Source organism: Glandiceps talaboti, chromosome 10 (genome assembly GCF_964340395.1).
Source record: "Glandiceps talaboti chromosome 10, keGlaTala1.1, whole genome shotgun sequence".
NCBI classification, from domain to species: Eukaryota; Metazoa; Hemichordata; class Enteropneusta; family Spengelidae; genus Glandiceps; species Glandiceps talaboti.
This window is the reverse complement of record NC_135558.1, coordinates 8,761,263-8,782,939: the sequence shown is the minus strand read 5'-3', so window position 1 is coordinate 8,782,939 and position 21,677 is coordinate 8,761,263.

Here is a 21,677-nt window from a genome sequence, read left to right as displayed (position 1 = left end):
GTTGTTGTTGCTGTTGCTGTTGTTGAACTTGAACAGTGACACAGTGCGGATACATCCCTTGACCAATTTTCAATTTATTTTCTTTCTCTCTCTAATTGGTCTATATATATAGTTGTTATTTTATATGGTGCATATCCATATTTTCTGGGGGGGGGGGGTCGATTTGTTTTCTTCCCTCCTCTTTCTATTTCTCAGATTTTCTTCGTTGATGCTTGCGTTGTTGTCATTTTTTAAAACTTGAACGTTCCGGAAGACTCTTCTCAAATGTTTACTCTTACACTTGCGCCTTCTCTTCAAGGAGAAGACGGTGTATGACAGGCCTAGGAGGGGAATTCTATGAAAGACTAAAACTTGTCAAGTAAAATCATGAATAACTTGAAAAATTATCATCACCAGCAAATTCTAGTAGTCTTGCTTCTCAGTACAGTGTGGCAGATCCCGCCATTACCATAAACTACAGCAGTGGCAAAAAAGACGTGAAGAGAAGAACCGATTACAGGCACAAATGATTGTGCCGTAGTTTGGCGAAACATTACAGTAGACGCACCAATGACCACAGACAATTGCGCAATCAAAGTTGGAAGGACTTGATCAAAAATAAAGACTTTGTTTACTCATTTATGTCGATATCACCAATATTACTTTTTGGCCTTGCCTGTCTAGCTGAAATTTTGATGTGGTTATGACAAGTATTCGGAAAGATAGTTAACGCATAATGCAATGCACAACTATATGACGGATGTAATCATTCATGGCAGCCATTGGTCCTTTGTATAAATTAACCCCATCGTATTGTATTGTATTGTATTGTATTGTATTGTATTGTATTGTATTGTATTGTATTGTATTGTATTGTATTGTATTGTATTGTATTGTATTGTATTGTATTGTATTGTATTGTATTATCAATACAATAGTGAGGGAGTAAAGAGAATAAGATCTTAGTTCTCAATCAAATTGAATTGAATTATTTTATTCCCCAATCAGATTTGTTGGATCAATGTTTGTTTAACAGACTTACTATAAATACATTGATAATTCCACTCGAGGTACAGTAAGACTTGACCCACAGTATAACAGCAGAAGTTTGATAAGGTTCTGTTAGAATTCCGAACTTTTCGACGATTTTATCTTTTGAATATCTAAAGAATCTCACCATTCCGTTTACACTCCTAGAAAGTCAGACAAACTTAAAGTGATTAATTCATGTATGATAAAGAAAATGTGGCGCCATGGCCAGAGACAGTGGAATCTTAACCGAATGTAGTGAGTCACTGGTGAATGTTACATCCACGAATTTGTAAATCTAAGCAAAATGAAAATATAACTCAAAATTCGTATAGAAACCCAATTTCAATGACTGAAACTTTGAGATATGTATTTTTTACATATGGGTTTATATCTTACGTCAAGGTGTCGTTTCTGATCACGTGATATTATAATCACGATCTCGCTCAGATAAGAAGGATGTAATACGTCAAGTGACCGTGACTGAATTCGTGACTCAGAAGCTGTCGTCCTTGGCCTGGCACAGACATGGCAGTCTCGGAGGCACGTGCACCAAAATAGCAAAAGACGCCGAACTTGCCGCCAAAGGGTGTTGAAAGTTGCATCATCACGAGTACTGGAGATGAACAATACTTATTGATACCGAAAGTATATTCTATTGCACTGATATGAGCAAAGCTTTGTCAACTTGATTTGTGAAGCCACGAAGTTCGCTTTTTGAAAGTTACCCGAATGGAAGACCCTTGAAAAGGCCACCTTTTGTGAGAGTGGAAGATTTCTCTGGCGCGCCGAACTTAATTAAAATGCCACCGGATTATTAATCAGTGAAAGCTAGAATAAATAATCAATTTTCCTGTTAATGACCAGACCCACCCACCCAAAATCTCTTGATTTGACAAATAAATTGAAAAAATGGACGAACCAGAAAAAATTAACGTCATTTTTATTGTTCCAGTATAAATACATGTCTCATTAAAAGTATTTATCTTCATCATCTCTGTCGTGCTTCGGTAATCTACAACCCACTCAGGTTGCTAATGTACTGATTACGTGATATCGTATGCAATGAGGAGACAAGTACTTTAAGGTTGGCATTGTGGAAAGATAAACAGAAAATTATCTAAATTGGCTTCTCATAGTACAAAGTGGGCGGTGTGGATGGATGATAAGTTGGAGGTTGGTTGATTGGATGGATGGATGGATGGATGGACGGACGGACGGGTTGGAAGGATGGACGGACGGACGGATGGATGATGGATGATGAGTTGGCGGTTGCTGGATGGATGCTTGGATGAACGGACGGACGGACGGACGGATGGACAGACAGACAGACAGACAGACAGACAAATAGATAGATAGATAGATAGATAGATAGATAGATAGATAGATAGATAGATAGATAGATAGATAGATAGATAGATAGATAGATAGATAGATAGATAGATAGATAGATAGATAGATAGATAGATAGATAGATGAACGGACGGATGGACGGACGGATTGGAAGTACGGACGGACGGACGGATGGATGGATGGATGGATGGATGGATCGATATGTACAGATGGGGGGGGGGATAGACAAAGTAAAATATATAGGAAGATAGGAAGGAGGGTGGATAGATATATGAGTGGGTGGGTTTTGGCCGGATTGATTGATCGATTAGTCGATAGACACGAAAATTATTAGATACTAAGAGGCATTGAGACATAATATCGAATGAAAAAAATGGATACATGCGAACGGAAAGAAATACCGTGAAGGAAGTCGTATAATCAACGAAGACAAATACAGCAATACATTTGAAAAAACGTGCCCATAGAGGACGCTAGTCAACATGATTATATTCATGTCAGTAGTCTACCAACTTTAAAAGCGATCACAGGTCGCATAGCGCCAAATGCGCTGTTGAGGGCTACTTGCAACTTGCTTGCTGCGCACTGTGGTACTGTCACTCTTATATTAGTTTTTTTTGGCAATCATTCGAGCGCAGAGCCGAGGACTGGCAAAATCGAATGTTGCCAATTTCAATTGGTGCAGGGTTCGCATGACTTTCTAGTAAAGAATAACACATAAATGTAAACCACTCGGTAAGTAATATCTATGTCATATAGCTCAGAAGTTTGCCATTGGAACGTATTTCTAAAATGTTTTGTTAGTTGCAATAACTGATCTGACTCGTACTGTCGTACGCCACGAACAGCAGTGAATAAACGTCTTTGTGTAGCTGTATATACACGATCTAATCATAGACCAGACCTGTTGGTGGAGGGTGGAGGGTCCAGCTATGATCTAATAAATGAATTCAAATTGTCTGCGCCCAAATAGCGCCCTCAACGGCGATCAGATTTCAACTTGAATTGTTTCTGTACTTTTCATGATGTGGATAATATCGACCACTGTACTGGTTAACATGTACGTACAATGATAATTGGAATTTTGGCAATTTTCAGTGAATGTATTGCGTTTATCTGATCGAAAAATTATACTCCTGTTACATCAGTGCCGTTTTAACACGGTGACAGATTCAAAACCAAGCTTTCCTTCAGGCCCAAGATTCAAACTTGACACTACACTATACCTACGCACGTAATATTGACAACTAATGAATTCGAACAGTCTCACACAGTCTAACTCAGTGGACCTACGTCGTCAGTTTTTTTCTTTAAAAGGATGGTGATTACAAAGTAACTTGAGGGGAAAATATGGGGCTGAATACATGCCTGAAAGAGCTACGAATACTATTCATCTATGGATGAACAACAGAAATTTCCCATCTCTCAAAAGATCATTCAATTTTAACAGATTCTCAATACAGGGCTTTCTAGATCATCAAACAATCGCACATAACCATGACAACATTTGACAATGGTAATTATGTCCATTAAGTACTTGGAACCATCCACTTACGTCAGGCTAGATGGATGTTTCTTTCCGGTTTGCGGTTTAAAAAAACGCCATTCAAACTTACATATTAAACACTCAAGCTAAAAAAAGACACAAAGAGCACTGCACATGGCGTGTACACAATATACGATTCAAATTAATGATGAACTCATGCAAATGAGGGTGCTTGTACTTGAATTCGTTATTTCAACAATTTCTAAGAAAAGTACGCCTAGAAAAATTAATAGTGATATATAAATCACACAATACTTGTCAAATACAGATATAATTCAGTAATAATCGCGAACTAGGGCGCCATTTATTTTACAAAGTTGCCTTACAAATTGGTTTTAGGGCAGACAAGGACAGTATACGTAGTTCAAGATAGTGATGCTCTAGTTGCTGTGACGTGTAGCATGGCACAACCATAACATACACTCGAAGAAAATACACTTTAAGTGAAAATGATAAATTATTGTGGTGAAATATTTCATTAGGATCTACTTTGGTTTTGAAGTGCTGATACTGACGCCCAACAGGGCAATAAATCCTACTTGGGTTGATCAGCTTTGGATTATATTAGTGTCTTCAATATAAAGTTCACAAATTCATTCTGCAATGGCAGTTATTAAAGAACGGCAACGTTTTCCTGTAAATGCCTAAAATGGTTCCTAGGACAATTAATTAATCAGATATATTCACAAAGTAATAGTACACTTAAGTTTATACTATTCCGAGAATCTCCATACTGATATTTTCCGAAGGGTAATGCTCGCAAGCCAACGCATTCAACTCTGGTAAATACCGCTGACGAACCAGCTTCCATAAGGTAGCACTGCTGTAAAGAAGAAAATGATTTACGACAGTGAGAGGGGTATATTCTAGCAAGTTGAATTCCCCGCCACTGGCATTGCATACATGGCGCTATATCACATTGAAGGTACAGCCAACAGTATTTTTTTTTCCGAAAGTCGGGTCTGAATGTGAAATACTCAAAGAAGAACAAAACTGAAACTGATTTCGTGCATTTCGTCAGAAAAGCCATTTTTCCGACCCTGTATCGTGTGGCCGCTCTAAATCATCAGGGCATTGGAAATTGGAAAATGTGGTTCAGAAAAGACCTGATGACCACTGGATTGAGGCTTCAAACGCGAGGAAAAAAATGTTGACTCAGAGGTAATTATTTGATTTTCAGAAGCGTTAAGATCCTAAGTTTATTTTGTTCTGACACACTGCCTCTCATCAGTGTGCAGTATGCCACTCCTTAGCAAAAATTGCTATTTCTATAACTCTATAAAGAGGTCATACGCTGGCAAGTTGGTGATATATTACGATCATGTCCTTGTCTTTAACATATTCAATACTCATGATCTCTCTCATATTTCGCAAATCGTAATCTACCGATGTAATACGATATCAGGACCAAGGGTGATATTCAACAAGACTGTCAAGTTACCATATTGTGAATGTCAAAATTCAAAGTAGAGTTTGTCCTGTAACTGGTTCATTATACCGCCAACAGCTGTTGTTACCGCCTACGTTTTGTAGGAATAAGAAAGAATAACAGAAATTAATGAAAACTAACTCTATTGAAAAATAATCGAATTGCTTGAAAACAAGGCAACGAACCTTCTAAAATGCCTTCATTATTTAAAAAAAAACACGCATAAGCTTTCATATTGCAAACATTAGAGAGATCGTAAGAGCTTTGACTTTGTCCATAAGGTGCATTTAATAATTTTGACTAGGAAAGTTTAGATTTGTCGATATCGTCACATACACATATCACGGTCATATTTTTTTGCTATTTGTGTACCGAATCGCAATGTCATGAGTAGGAAAGTGCTATCTAAATGGCAATTGGCATTGTAGCACAATTGTATTTGGTTGTCTTGTTGCTAGGGATACTTGCATACATTTTTGGAATCTTTATTAACTTGTCTACCCTTCCCACTTTCATCTTTGCAATATAAACCATCCTTTAGCTGATTCTATGGGCGTGGTGCTGTTGCTACTTACAAGTTCAGTTGCTAAATTGGAATGAACAATGGGGGGGGGGAGAGATATAACTTGTGTATTCTGACAACACACTGAGGCCTGTACACAACACACACGTGTAGCCCTTACGTTCTTCTATCCATCATTCCTGTCCATTGTCCAAGTCTGTGACTAACAATTGTACAGATTGTCCACTGAAAATGTCACACAGTCACACTGTTTCCACCAGACTTGAAGTCATCGTCTTTCAAATCAAAGGATGTAGCAATGCGGGATCATAGCAAGGGTGTCGGAATTACATGTACCAAGCAAAGACAACTTGATTTGGTATACGGTATAGCATTTACAGAAGGTGTCGTCTACCCTTGCAAGTCGATGGGAAAGCCATGGGCAAAGTCATTGATTTATAATTATGTTGTACAAGCAGTTGAGTGTGAAATAATGATGAAACCTAGAAACTATCATATGTCGAGTAATTCTGTTCCAACTTTTGAGCATAAACATGAACTATTTTCAGACGGATGACTTTGACATTGTATAAGGGATGCTACTTGTGCGCCTGCTGGATGACACAATAAATCATTCGAAGTACATGTATGAATAGACACAATAATACAACCATTTGAATACTGATTTCAATGATCAACAAATAACATGCGCCCGGCCCTATGTGACTTGAATTATTATGATATAAGATGAAGGTGTTATTCTTGTATACAAAATTGCATTTCATATACTTCATCCATGATCCACACAGTCCCATTTGATCATGCAGTGTTCTAATCAGTACACAGAGTCATTGGATGCGGGATCCCGTGGTGTTTAAACTTTGAAAAGTTACCGGCACCAATTACTACATTGTGTCATTGCATGAAACTTGTCTCATTCTTCATTGCCACAGGCAAGCAAACGCAACGCTGTAATTTCCGAAGTTGTAGCACCGAGTACAGGTCTAAATTACAGATAATGACCAGACTAAAGGCTTAACTGGAGGAAGCTGGATGTTATAGTCATAATGACAGAGTGCAACGTCGATTTCCTGCAGTTCCGATATGATGATTGCAATGTGTTCTTGTATTACTTTCATCTAAATAAAGGCAAGATAATATAACCAACGTTAGAAAGTATAATAATAAATAATATAATGTTGGTTTATAGCACAACTGAGCTGATAAGGTTCAGTAGTACTATAGGCATAGCAAGTGTCTGTCTGTCTGTCTGTCTGTCTGTCTGTCTGTCTGTCTGTCTGTCTGTCTGTCTGAACAATTAACAACTTAAAGTCAAAAACTGCTGGAACGATTGCCATGACAATTGGTGGGTATACTACTTTGGGTGTCTAGTTTGGAAATTTTTGAAATCAAAATGATCTTACCACTGGTGTGTGATTTGGGTCAAAAAATGTGATTTTTGGTAAAAAAAACAACCTTAAGCTCCAAAAACACTTGGCAGATCGGTCTGAAATTTGGTTGGAACGTTCTTAAATGTGTTTAGATTATGAAATGTTCATGACATCAGTGATATGTAAATTAGGCATGAAAAAATGTCTTTTTTAATTCCAAAACTACCGAGCAGATTGGGCTGAAATTTTGTTGGAACGTTCTTCAGGGCGCGTGTTTATATTAAAATTTGTTCATGACATGTTGGTCCAATCAATGATATGCAAATTAGAGCTGAGAATGTGTCTTTTTTTGGTGAAAAATCTATAATTCCAAAACTGCCAAGCAGATTGGGCTGAAATATAATGGGGATGCATCTGGGCATGTGTCGATGAAGCTGGATTCACAATGTGATTGTTACATACATTTTTTATATGAAAATATAGTAAAAGATATTAACTGATTTTAGGTTGATAAATTTGGAAACAGGCGAAATTCTAATACAGAAGTACAAATGTATCGATATAATGGATCCTATTGTTTTTGGCCAAGCACTTTAGCAAAACCAACACACAATTATAACTACAAAAGGGAACATTCCAATCAAGTACAAAGACACGTGAATAACAAAAGAATACAATTAGAAGAAACAATGGAAAATGCTATTAGTAGCGAGAACAATAAGTATCTAAAACCTAATCTCCGGTAATGTTATTATAGCTTTTGTTAGTTATAGTATCAAGTTCAAGTTAGAGTGCTGGGCTTGAAACAAAGGGAACCATTAGATTAGCTTTCAAAGAAGAGACTGGATGTCTGGAGACATCGATGTCGGCTAAATGTCAAACAAACTTATTACAATTTCAAAGGAATAGAATTTGTATGCATTCATAGTCGGCATTGACTGTCATAAGAATATATTGTTATAGAAAGTATTTGTTAAGATGGCAACGAACATTGATGCGTGGCAATGATAATTTGAATATCATGTGATCATATGTAAATATAGTAAACTCCCAACCAATCGGATGTTTGAAACGTCTCTTGACGCCGGATGCAGATTTAGAATAAGAATTGTGTTGTGATATTAATATGCGTTGCATATCGAGAAACGCCCCTTTTCTGGGCTATAAGATAGGATAACTATTGTAACTAGATATGGAGAGAGATGGGTGGAGTGATGGATAGGAGCTTGGGACTTGTTGGGTAGATTTTATATCTCCCGAACCTGTGTTGAAGTGGTGTTTGAGCCAGTGCTGAACAATAAATCATCTTGTAGTCATATTTTGGTCTAGTCCCTGTGCAGTGATTCTGAGAGTACCTCTTGCTAGCTAATTCCCTGCTAGAAGTTAAGTTGCTATATCGAAAGAGAATACCATTAACGAACCCATAGCAACATGATAATCCCATCAGTGATATGTAAATTAAGTCTAAAAAAGTGTTAATTTTGGTAAAAAACTTATATCTTGAAACTACATGGTGAATGGGGTTGAAACTTGGTGGGGATGTTTCTGGAGGTTTTATTCTGCAGTTATTGTTGAAAACAATTTGACACTGTCCGTCTGTGTGTGTGTGTGTGTGTGTGTGTGTGTGTGTGTGTGTGTGTGTGTGTGTGTGTGTGTGTGGACGACTTAAACTCAAAAACCACCACATTACTTTTGGTGTCTAGTTGGGAAATTGTTCAAATGTTTGGCCCTAGCAACCATAGCCATGCCCTTAGCAACAGTGAAATGAGGATGCAATTTACAAAGATAACAACAGGGATGGGTAGGTAAATGAATGCAGATTCAAAAAATGTACGTAGCAACAGCTAAATGATGGCTTATATTGCAAAGATGAAAAGTGGGAAGGGCAGGCAAGTTAATAAAGATTCCAAAAATGTATGCAAATATGCTTAGCAACAAGGCCACGCCCATAGCAACAGCTATATACAGTTGTTCTACAATACCATTGGCACTATTTTGGCTGTGTTGTGTCAGACAGATAACACAAAATTAATGTAATTGTATCTAAATAATCACGCTGTTTCTTGCAAATTATTTTGTGATAGACTAAACAATCCATGATCAAAAATACACACCTCTCATTTTCACCAAAAATAAGATATAACATTTCAAAATTCAATGACCAACCCTACCTAGAAAAGGCATGTGCATGGCATGTCTTGTACAATCTCATTTTATGTCATCAGCAGTTTATATCAGTAAAGGAAGTTACTGTTGAGATAAGTGTAGGTATTCACTGTAGTCAAATACTACCTATCTCACTTCTGCACTTGGATTGGCAAGCAAAATTCACAACTCAGCGTGCTGTTTATGTTGTAAACTGTTATGTCAAAGTCAAAATACATCAGCTGGTACTAGCACGTTAATTTGAAAACACATTAACATTGAAAGTCTACTTCATGCAAGCAAACGCACTGCTCGTTATTCGCCAGTTGTATTAGTTGCTGGATATCAACGACATATTACCATAATCATCGATTGAACGAACGCAACTTTTCTTTTTTCTGTATTGAGAAATCGCAGTGAAGTTCTAATGTCACGAGAGAAGAACTACAGGTGGGTCGAAAGAATGCAGATTACAATAGTATTTTTTTTAATTAAGATCAAACTTTCTAGACTTGCCCATGAAACGAATATACAACGAAAACCACGAAACCTGAAACAAAATATTGCATGGCGGGACAAAAATCGTAAAATTGATATATTTTATCGTCTGAGTGACAAAAAATCTTACCAACATTGCTTTTTTAATTGTCTGGCGCGACATACATCTTAACCAACATGGCTAAATTTTCTTTGCGCGGGTGTTGAGCTACCATTACCAGTTAAATATACAAGGACAACTCGTGAAGGTAAAGCTAACATTGGTCGTGTTCAATCTGATAATAAACTTTCTTTCAGTTGTTACAGGATTTGTACAATTTTCAAATTCTGCATTGCATAATGTGATGTGATGTGATATGATATGATCGTATTGCAAATTATTACCGTCTGACTGGCTTGCGTAGAATAACTCATTCTCTTCGCACTAGATTTAATTACTAAACTCGGAGAAGAGAGAACTGTTTCACTTAAACCAATCAAATTGGATGTAATATAAGGACTGGAGGTACCAAACATGTATGCTGCCAGCCTATGTAATACGATGAACCAGGATAATATTACGATTGGTAGGTATTTAATACCATTCGTCAGTATCACTCAGGTGATCATATCAATATGAACCGTGGAATTTAAAAGGTGTAAAGCAGTCTATGATTTCGCCAGACGGACGGTGAACACAATCTACCCAATCGTGTAGGACATTTGCCTGTATCCTATCGAGTAGGGCTGAGAACACTCACGGTATCTGGTATGTACATGTATATCATATCAGGCACTTCTCTTCGAAAGCATTTGACAAACTTGAATGTTCAGACTGTCTCCACATAATGAAGACCAATCATCGTGCTCCTTATGAGTTCTCTTTAATTCGTAAATTTTCGATATTTTCACATGAGAAGTCTTTCAATGTTCCTTTCGACACGTTCTTGAAATATTGTTGTCTTCGGCTCAAAACAAATTTTGTACATTTGTACTCAAGACATCTTTTACACACAGATGATGTAGGGTTCGTCATTGCAATGTAAAGTCATACACTAGTAGTTTGAAGATAAACAAAACAATTTGGCTTCACTTGCTACAACAAAGAAATAAATAACATTGCCTTCGCTTGTTTATGGCGATCATCCTGAAACAGCTAGCTAGCTTTCATGTCATAGTTACTACAACACGTGTTTTGCTTGATTCTGTTTTTGTACTCGTGTTTCTGTACTTTGTAAAGCGCATTGAGATAGTTTTATGGAATGCGCTATATAAGAACATTAGATTAGATTAGATTAGATTAGAATAGATTAGATTAGATTAATCAGTATTGGTAAATTGATTGGGCAGGAACATCATTTGAACTAGTAGATAGACAGGTGAAAGCATGACAATTTAACACATTGAAACCGTATCAAAGTTTATGTATGATCAGCTGATGCTGTTTCTACTGCATTGTTTTTGCAAAATATATAAAGAATTTTTAATTTTTTTTTTAAATATACATCACAGAACCTCTACTGTTGTTTTGTACGGTCATGTGTGATTTTACTGTCTTTGCCTAATTCTATCTGTGCATGAACTCTTTCCTCATCTCACCTGCAAGAAAAGTCAATGTTACTCATTCGAATGAAAACAACCTGAAATATTCTAGACCTGTTACTATTTACCTCGTACAGTACACCTTTCATCTTCACCGTCTTCTCCAACCCACCCTAGCTCATTCGCGCTAACTTCTAGTCGACGTCAATTTTAGGGTAACAGGACAAACGCCCCCCCCCCCGGACAAATGCACCCGGACAAATGCCCCCCGGACAAATGCCCCGATAGGACAAATGCCCCCCGGACAAAAGCCCCCCAACAAATGCCTACAGTAGGACTATGGCTCACAATTCAACCAAGAAAGGCATTGTTTTTTAGGGTTACTTAGCATTTCTACTATAGTGTGATTGAAAGACGTGATTTCAGGCGGTGTACTTAAAACTAAAAATACGGTTTTATCACTTAATATTTATGCAATCAGATTCCACAGTTCTACACAAATTGTTGCCGATTTCGAGAATCGTCATGTGCTTGACTTTTTGAGGGGAATAGCCTACAACCTCCAGTTTTGAATATTATAGTACATTATAATATTTAGCATTTATGCAATCAGATTCTCGATTTCTACACTTAAGCAATGCCTAGTAACTGCTTTATTTAAAAATCAAATCCCATGTTTATCTCACTTTGTTGTTTGTATTTTTCTTTATTGTCCACCCAAAATCACTTTATAAGCACGCTTTTGGTAATAATACAATAAAAGTGATAAAAACAAATCATGCCCTATTTGGTCGAATTCAAACATTTTTTGAACATCTTCTGTCTATTCTATTCGTCAGTTATACAATAAAAGTGATAAAACAATATTTTAAGTGTACTCCCAAAATCTGGATTTTTTTATCTCTGTCCGTAGGCAATGACAATCCTACCGGGAGCGTTTGTCCGGGGGGGGGGGGGCATTTGTCCCAGAACCCAATTTTAGACCCTTTCCTCTCCGCTTTGCCTTATGTCCCCCTCCTAAATCACGACTCCAGTGCCTCATTGTCAACGAAATATGTCCACATTCCTCAACCTTGTCTCTTCAAATAACATATATGTCAATCGAACTGTGATGTACGATATTTTTATTTGAATATTTCACCAAAATTCGTTATATACCCGCATAGTTCTCAATTAGAAATAATTGTAACCTATTTCAGACATTTTGGTGCTCTATAACGTTCGACGGTCCAATTGATACAGAACTTGAATGAAATTACTACCAAGTACGCGTAAGTACATGTGTATGTATGTATGTATGTATGTATGTATGTATGTATGTATGTATGTATGTGCGTGTGTGTGCGCGTGTGTGTGTGTGTATGTATGTATGTATGTATGTATGTATGTATGTATGTATGTATGTATGTATGTATGTATGTATGTATTAAATAGTATCAAACTCGTAGAAGAGAGTGCTCGATGTTTGGGTAAGTAGGGCGGGAATAATCAAAGTAAGCTGGTTGGAACTTGAGGTGCTTAGTTGTTACTCCTATCACAGAGAGCACGCGCATACAGAAATGAAACCAAACGGTGCGACCTCTGCCTAACTGAAAAACCTGAACTCATCTCAAAGTGCCGTCACGAAAACAAGTTCTACATAGTGAACTTCAAAAGTAACATCACCTGACAAATTTGAGGACTCCTCGTATACATAGAAACAATACACACTTAACTTTCAATAAATTCTTTCACACCATACACATATAAATACAGTAACACAACGAGTACTAGTTGTCTGATGATCGCATTGAGCGTGAAACTCGGAGTAACAACTAAACACCTCAATTTCCAACCAACTTACTTTGATTATATATATATATATATATAATATATATATATATATATATATATAGATCAATATATATATATGTGTGTGTATGTATATGTATATATATAATATAATATGCACACATGCATACATACATACATACATACATACATACATACATACATACATACATACATACATACATACATACATACATACACACACATACATACACACACACATACATACATACATACATACATCCAACCATCCATCCATCCATCCATATATACATACATATATACATACATACACATATACATACATACATACATAGTATACATACATACATACATACATACATACACACACATACACACATACATACATACATACATACATACATACATACATACATACATACATACAAACATACATACATACATACATACCGGTACATACATACATACATACATACATACATACATACATACATACATACATACATACATACACTGTAATATTTACTAACATTGAACACATATTGCCTGGCCATGAGGTCTATAGCACCCGTTTATTACACCCGAGGGACTGCGAGTTACCAGAATCACATGCTATAAATAACGTGTGATTCTGGTAACTCACAGTCACGAGGGGTAATGAACGGGTGCTATAGCCCGAATATAGGCCAGGCAATATGTGTTTTATAATATACCTCATGCTGTGAACTCGCGGTGGCAGACGACATCGTCAGAAGCTGCCATTTTGACCTGCTGTGAACTCGCAGTGGTCACGTGACCATGTAATAGTTGATGGAACGATTCCACTAGGGAAATAGTCATTCTATTTTCCTATCACGTGACTGATTCTAGCGAATCATGGCACAGCATTATCACTAGGTATATTATAAATATACTTATTGCCTGGCTTTGCGGGCACTAGTATACGTCTATCACGACGAGGACTGTTATGTAGTAACCATTTCCCGAGGCTTTCAGCAAACAAACGAGGGGTGATATAACGTCTAAAACTAGTGCCCGAATTAGGCAAGGCAATAAGTGTTATAACACATTACATTTGCAGGCACATATTATTTCCATTGGCAACGCAATCCACGATATTACTTCCATGCTACATAGATATTGCCCAAGAAAAAATAGAACGCGACTAGTGCCCCTCTAACGATGAACATTAAGGTCACTAGTCTATGGGTCAAGAGTCCATACCATGTGATATTGTCTAAGCCAATAACTGAAGGTTATATGAGCACAATGTGTTTTAATGAGTAATGTTACTTATTTGCTACATAGCTTGCATTATTATCTGGAAAACGTTTGTTTCTTCTGATAAAACTATCTGTCTATTTGTGCAGGTTGATTGGTAATAAAAATGCCGAACACTTCAACGAATGATACGACGGGAACACCGAGTGTAGACACTGGTTGGTCTTCGCTACTTACCAATCTAACAACAATGCGTGCATTGTACGCAATAGTCGCCATTATTGGCATAATCGGCAACTTCTTGGTCATCTATGTCTTCCTTCGGGTGAGACAATTGCGTAACATGACAAACTACCTGATCATCAACTTAGCCATAGCTGATTTCATCGTATGCATATTTCTCATTCCCTATCATGTCACTCCGGCAGTAATACCTCATCCAGGAGCTGGTGGAGAGATCTTGTGTCGACTTTACCTTTCAAAACTTCCAATGTGGGCAGCCTCTTATGCGTCTATCCTAAGTTTGGTTGCCATAACGATTGAGCGTTACCTTGGCATCATCTACCCACTTTGGTACGATGCATATTTTAGCATTTCAAAAATCCGTGTCATGATAATCATTGTTTGGTCTCTGTCAATCATATTTAATATACATATGCTGTATGTTTACAGCTATCACAATGGGTTTTGTATGCTCACATGGCCTAGCCAAACATATTTTCTTATATTTAACATATCTACATTGTTTCTATTTTGCGTCACACCATGGTTCTTAATCGTGTTTTGCTATACGCGTATACTGTGTAACCTACAGCACAGTCCCACCTCAGCCCATGGGAGTGGTGGCCCCAGCCAATCTCATAAGAAAGTCATTCACATGCTGGTGATAGTCGCAGCCACGTGTATAGTGTGCTGGTCTCCGGTGTCAATCATGTGGACCTGGTATACATTTGGTGGACATTTAAATTTCACGAGCTGGTACTACAACTTTGCCGCTTTCTTAACTCTCTTTAACTCATGCATAAATCCTTTGATTTATGCTTTCAAAAATAAACGATTTAGAAAAGGATTGATGTTGGCTGTCAGTCGTAAAACAAATGAAATAACTACCATTGATGGGCTTGATGCATATAATTTAAAAGCCATTAGAGAATCACACAATGGCTCATCTTAAAGAGCCAGTTTATGTGGGTTGTCGGTGGAATAATGTAAAGAACTAGTAATGCGATAGTAATGTAACAGATATAGTAATATGATAGTAATGTAACAGAAATAGTAATGTGATAGTAAATGTAACAGATATAGTAACGTGATAGTAAAAGTAACAGATATAGTAATGTGAAAGTAATGTAACAGAAATAGTCATGTGATAGTAATGTAACAGATATAGTCATGTGAAAGTAATGTAACAGAAATAGTTATGTGATAGTAATGTAACAGAAATAGTCATGTGATAGTAATGTAACAGATATAGTAATGTGATAGTAATGTAACAGAAATAGTAATGTGATAGTAATGTAACAGATATAGTAATGTGATAGTAATGTAACAGATATAGTAATGTGATAGTAATGTAACAGAAATAGTAATGTGATAGTAAAAGTAACAGATATAGTAATGTGAAAGTAATGTAACAGATATAGTAATGTGATAGTAATGTAACAGATATAGTAATGTGATAGTAATGTAACAGATATAGTAATGTGATAGTTATGTAACAGAAATAGTAATGTGATAGTAAATGTAACAGATATAGTAATGTGATAGTAATGCAAATATAAATAGTAATGTGATAGTTATATAACAGATATAGTAATGTGATAGTTATGTAACAGATATAGTAATGTTACGTTATAGTAATGTAACAAATAATAATGTGCATTGATTGCTGCTTTCCCCTAGTTTGGCATCTTTTAGGTAGTTTAGGTATATGTAAATATGTTTGTTTGTTTGTTTGTCATTTCAACCTTGAAGTACTTGTCTCCTCATTGCATACGGTATCACGTGATCAGTACATTATCAAGCTTAGTGGGTTGTAGATTACTGAGGTACTACAGTGGCAGAGATGAATATGGATATGATGATGATATACTGTATTCTGCCAGTGTAGTAGTAGAAACATCCTACAGCAGCAATCAGGCCTTCTCTATGTAGTCAATGCACAGTGTCCTGTCCTCGGCTAACGTCCTTAGCTCCCCGAGTTTAATTCTTTATAATGATTTCATCGTTCCTAGCCCTGCATCTTTGAGGCCAGTTCGCAGTACACTGAGCAGGTTAGTACAGTGGCGTCCTCTTCTGGCTTTGTACTTGTTTCCTCCTGAGACAGCAAATTCCAGGGCCCTCTGTGCAGGTGTATCTTGAGGCATTCACAGTACGTGCCCAAACATGGACCATCTCAGTTGGGCAACTCTCTTAGACAGTGTCATGGTGTTACACATCTTGAATAGTGCTTTGTTGGAGATTAGGCTATTTGGCCAGCGGTGTCCTGTGATGGTGTGTAGATGTTTGTGTGTTGTTTTTTCTGTATTGTTATCTTAAAATAAAATTCAATTCAATACTTACAGAAACGTTATCATCATCATCATCATCATCATCATCATCATCATCATCATCATCATCATCATCATCATCCAACAACAACAACAACAACAACAACAACAACAACAACAACAACAACAACAACAATGAAATATACAAAGAAACTAGCAACAACAATGAAATATACAAAGAAACTAGCAACAACTTTACTTTAATCCTATGTCATAAGTAATTATTAGTTGAGTTCGCTGGATTTTACATGATTATAGGTTTTACTGAATACATCAAATATTATTCATTTTGTAAGTCTATACCCTGCAGATTTTCCTATGAATAATTTGTTTGCAAGACTTTAACCTTTTCACAAAACAATTTTCTGTTTATACAAGATAGCTCACAAGCAATTACCGGAGTGTGTGTTATTACTGTAACAATTTCTGAAAGTCACATTTTCTGAAAAATGTACGTCAGAAATATTATTTTCGGCCCTAACCACCAGGCAGATTACTTGACTTTTAGCATGTATGTACCTTTGTGTATTATATACTCTTTATGCGTTCATATCTGTTTCCTTCTGATAATCATTTTAATGGAAAGTGGTGCTCCTTCTCGAGCTCACTCACTGCTTTTGTTTAATATGTTGTCCGTTGTCATGATTTCATAGATGATCGCATAGGCAAATGTCTTTGAAATACAAACCCAAAATCATTGTTCGAGATTCACTATCAACAATATACATTCTGTAACTGCACTAAAACATACAGTCTACTGCTATCAATATGATCAGAGACTCAGAGATAGCAATTTGTAAGATTTTTTGAAACCCACGCAACCAATTCTTTAAAAATCACTCAAAACAAGCTGCATCATATGTCGTGTTGTAATGTCTCCCTTAGAGTCATTCACTTTTACAGGAACGCAAGCAAGATTCCCGATCCCTCAAATACATTTCCATTTCAAATCACTTTAGACAAATATAGTAATATATGTATATAGAAACAGTTACTATGAGTCGGTCATTCGATTTTTAAAAAAATCACCTTCTTCATGTTTCTCAACTTCTACTTTTCCTCCTCTCTATCTTCTTTTTTATTTGATTCCTGATAACAAACTCTTTCTCAGCTTCTCGACACAAGTGGTATATTCTAGCCCCCCTCTACTTGAAGAAGTTCTGTCATGAAAGAATCGAAATGCTCTGATCGTGAACAAGTGTCGTTGCCTTCGCCATGACTATAGATGACATCGACAGTCCAGACACTTGCTTATTCTTGCCAGAGCTGTTCTGCTAAATATTAAGGGCGGGCGAAAATAATTCAATTTTTTTTATGTCGGAGCTGAACATCCATGGATCGGTCGGGTAATGAGAAACAGCTAACAAATAGGGCCACCCTAATGAAATAATTACAATATATTGTTAGTACATATACCACGAAACTGTCAGTGTCAAACAGTAAATATTGGGATTATTCCTCCCAACCATTTTTTTTGCACTTGGTCAATTGCAACCTCACTGCTCTGTTACAATATTAGATAATTCAACGCCTCTACAGTCCAAGTTCAATAACTTCTTTCTTGTAATTTCTGTAATTTCAAAAATTCATAGGTTTAAAGATTTCAGGGATAATACCTTTACAACTCTTTTTCATTCATGTGTTGCCCCAATATTGGATTATTGTTCTGGCATTTGGGGCTTTAAATCCAAGTCGAAATGTAACGCCATTCAAAATCGGGCTATGAGATATTTTCTCGGTGTCCATAAATTCGCTCCGATACTTGCTGTTAATGGAGATATGGGCTGGGACAGTTGTCTGATAAGGCACCAGCTTAATATGGCCAGATTATGGAATCGTTTATTATCTATGCCAGATAACAGGATAACCAAACAAGTGTTTTTTTGGGACTATGAGTTCAATTAAAAAATTTGGCCCAGGATATGCTGAAATTATTTACAGAAATTGGTTTACAAGGAATTTTTCATAATATGGAGACATGTAATATTTCATTTGTCAAAGAAAAACTGAAAAGCTTTCATGGTAATAATTGGGAAATTAATGTGAAAGAAAAGCCTAAGTTAAAAACATATGTTACTTTCAAAAAACATTATGGTCTGGAAAATTACTTAACGTATAATTTGTCACGTGGTAAGCGATCACTTTTAGGTCAGTTCAGACTAGGTATTCTTCCTTTAAAAATTGAAACTGGTAGATTTTCTAATTTAGACTGGGAGGAGAGAATCTGTGATTTCTGCAAAGACGCAGTTGAAGATGAGATACATTTCCTTTTTCACTGTGGACTTTATCGTGAATTTTGAGAGTTTCTGTTTTCAAAAGCTAAGGAAATATCTCCTCACTCTGACACAAGAGACGTTGTCGAAAACCAAGAATTTTTAATGTCAACCATACCATTTTAGCGATGCTTTTAATAAGAGAAAGGAATTTATTTACAATGTTTAAATATGTATATTTATATATTCATAAGTTAAAGATTTGTATTACTTTAGTGTCTTGTAAGCCCTAGGGGCTGGGTGTGGCTATGGGTAAGTCCACACATGACACTTTAATAAATAAACGTAACATAACATAACATAATATAACATAACATAACATAACATGTACATGTATCGTCACACAAAATACGCAAGCACCCTTGCCTTTCCTGCTAGTGGTAACACCATGCATGCATGCATGTATACACACGGAAGCCTTAAACGTATTATCTAGCGGGGCCGACTCTTGATACCATCAAAGACTGGGTTAAATGAAAGATTGAAGGAGGTTCAAATGCACTGACAGTAAGAACGGTTTCTTGTTTATAGTAACTTATTTTTCTGAATAATTTGTACTCTTAATATTGTAATGCTTTCTGGTTGCATGACCAACCAGTTGTAATGCATTTTCTTTAACTTCCGTGTTGTGATCTTGGTGTTAGTTTTGCATTTTATCCCAGACAGTTACTGTTGTTTTGTTTTGATGTATCTTTTATAATTATAAACCTGATGAAGAGCCGGCCTGGGCTCGAAACGTAGTGGAGTAAAGAAGTTTCAATTAATATATGATGTCTGATCTTTCCTGTTCTTAAGTAGAAAAGTACACGACGCCCTCTGACCTGTAAGTGTTTTTTTTTCTACAAGTGTTTCAATGTTTAGACAGCGCTGGCACTCTTACGCAAACTCTTCCTTAAATATGGTTGTTGTCTGGCAACTGTATTGGATAATGATGACGTTTTCGTTGTATGGAACACCTTACGAAATGGACTTGCCTATCATGGTATTGTTACGAGTCACAGATCTAAAATATATCCATTCAGGACATTTTGGTAAATTTTCATTATGAACTCTATATTGAAGTCAAAAAGCATTTAAACTTTGTACATACAGTGACATTCCGTTGCGTAACAACATAGGTCCTTGACATCTCAACATCGCTATTTCGTACCAGGTACGATTGAACTGTCAACAAGTTTTATTATGACATGACTATTTTATGGTCTTTGAGATATGAACTTGTATTACTAATCTAGGGAAGGTGATTGGATATTAGATCTCAGATGATGTCTTTCATAAGACTTAACAATACGTCATACTCTAAGAATAGAGATTTTGTGTAAACTTTGAAATGTATTTAAGTTGGGTTTTTAGCCCATCTCGGGAAGAGGCGGAGACGGAGATTGGTCATGTAATAAAATCAACCAAGTGGTTAGCTTGGCGTTCGTTGAACCAGATACGTATGTTTCGTTGTGAGTTCTACTCAACACAATCCAAGTCGGTACGGTACCTCGTAGAAGAGATGGTTTGAGAAGAAACTAGTTGGTCGGCTAATTCAACGTTATAGTCTTAAATGGAACAGACTGACGATTGGAACAGCAGTGCGAGTGAGTACTTCCCCATTTGAACATTAAATATCGATAAACTGCACAGTAGCCGATCAACAGCGTTTCAATATGCATATCTGAGAGGCGAAGGTTACTGTCGCTTTGTATGGCTATCCTGTCCAGTTGCCATCAGCAACACTCATCGAAGTATGCATAATTCTTTTCCATAACTTATATTTGCAAACTACGATGATCGATTTCATAAAATTGGATATTTCTATTTCCTTCTATTTTCTACTTACATATTTTGCCGCGAGGGAAAGAATAACAACAGAAATTTGATAAGCAAGGGGAAGTTTATTAACTTAAAAAACCGGGATGTATATACATTTTTTGTAGAACCCATTCAAAAGATGAAATTCCCTGACAGACAATTTATAATACATTTCGACAATTAGTTAACGCAATGACCCACTCCTAATTTAGTTCAATAGTAGTATATGATATTCAATTGAGAAAAGTCAATTTCTTTTTAACTGCAATTACAATGTTATGTACTTAACAGTAGAAATACTGTAATGAATACAAGGAAAAGTTAACATAGATGACAGCGACTTATCTTTACGTTAACATAGTATTGTATAGTGCCAATTGGACAAAATTTAATGCACTTCTGCCCGTAGCAATGCCACTTAATTTGATAAACAACATCTTAGAGAATAGACTTGAATGTTAGCAAGACATGAAACCTTTCAATCATTCAATCCTAGAGAATTCGATTCTGAAAACACTTTAAAACAAGTCAACAACTGACAATTCATTATAATTCGATTGGAGAAGACTGACTCATCACATTCCTCCTATCAAAGCTGCACTGACTGCAATTGAAAGGTTTAAAAAAAA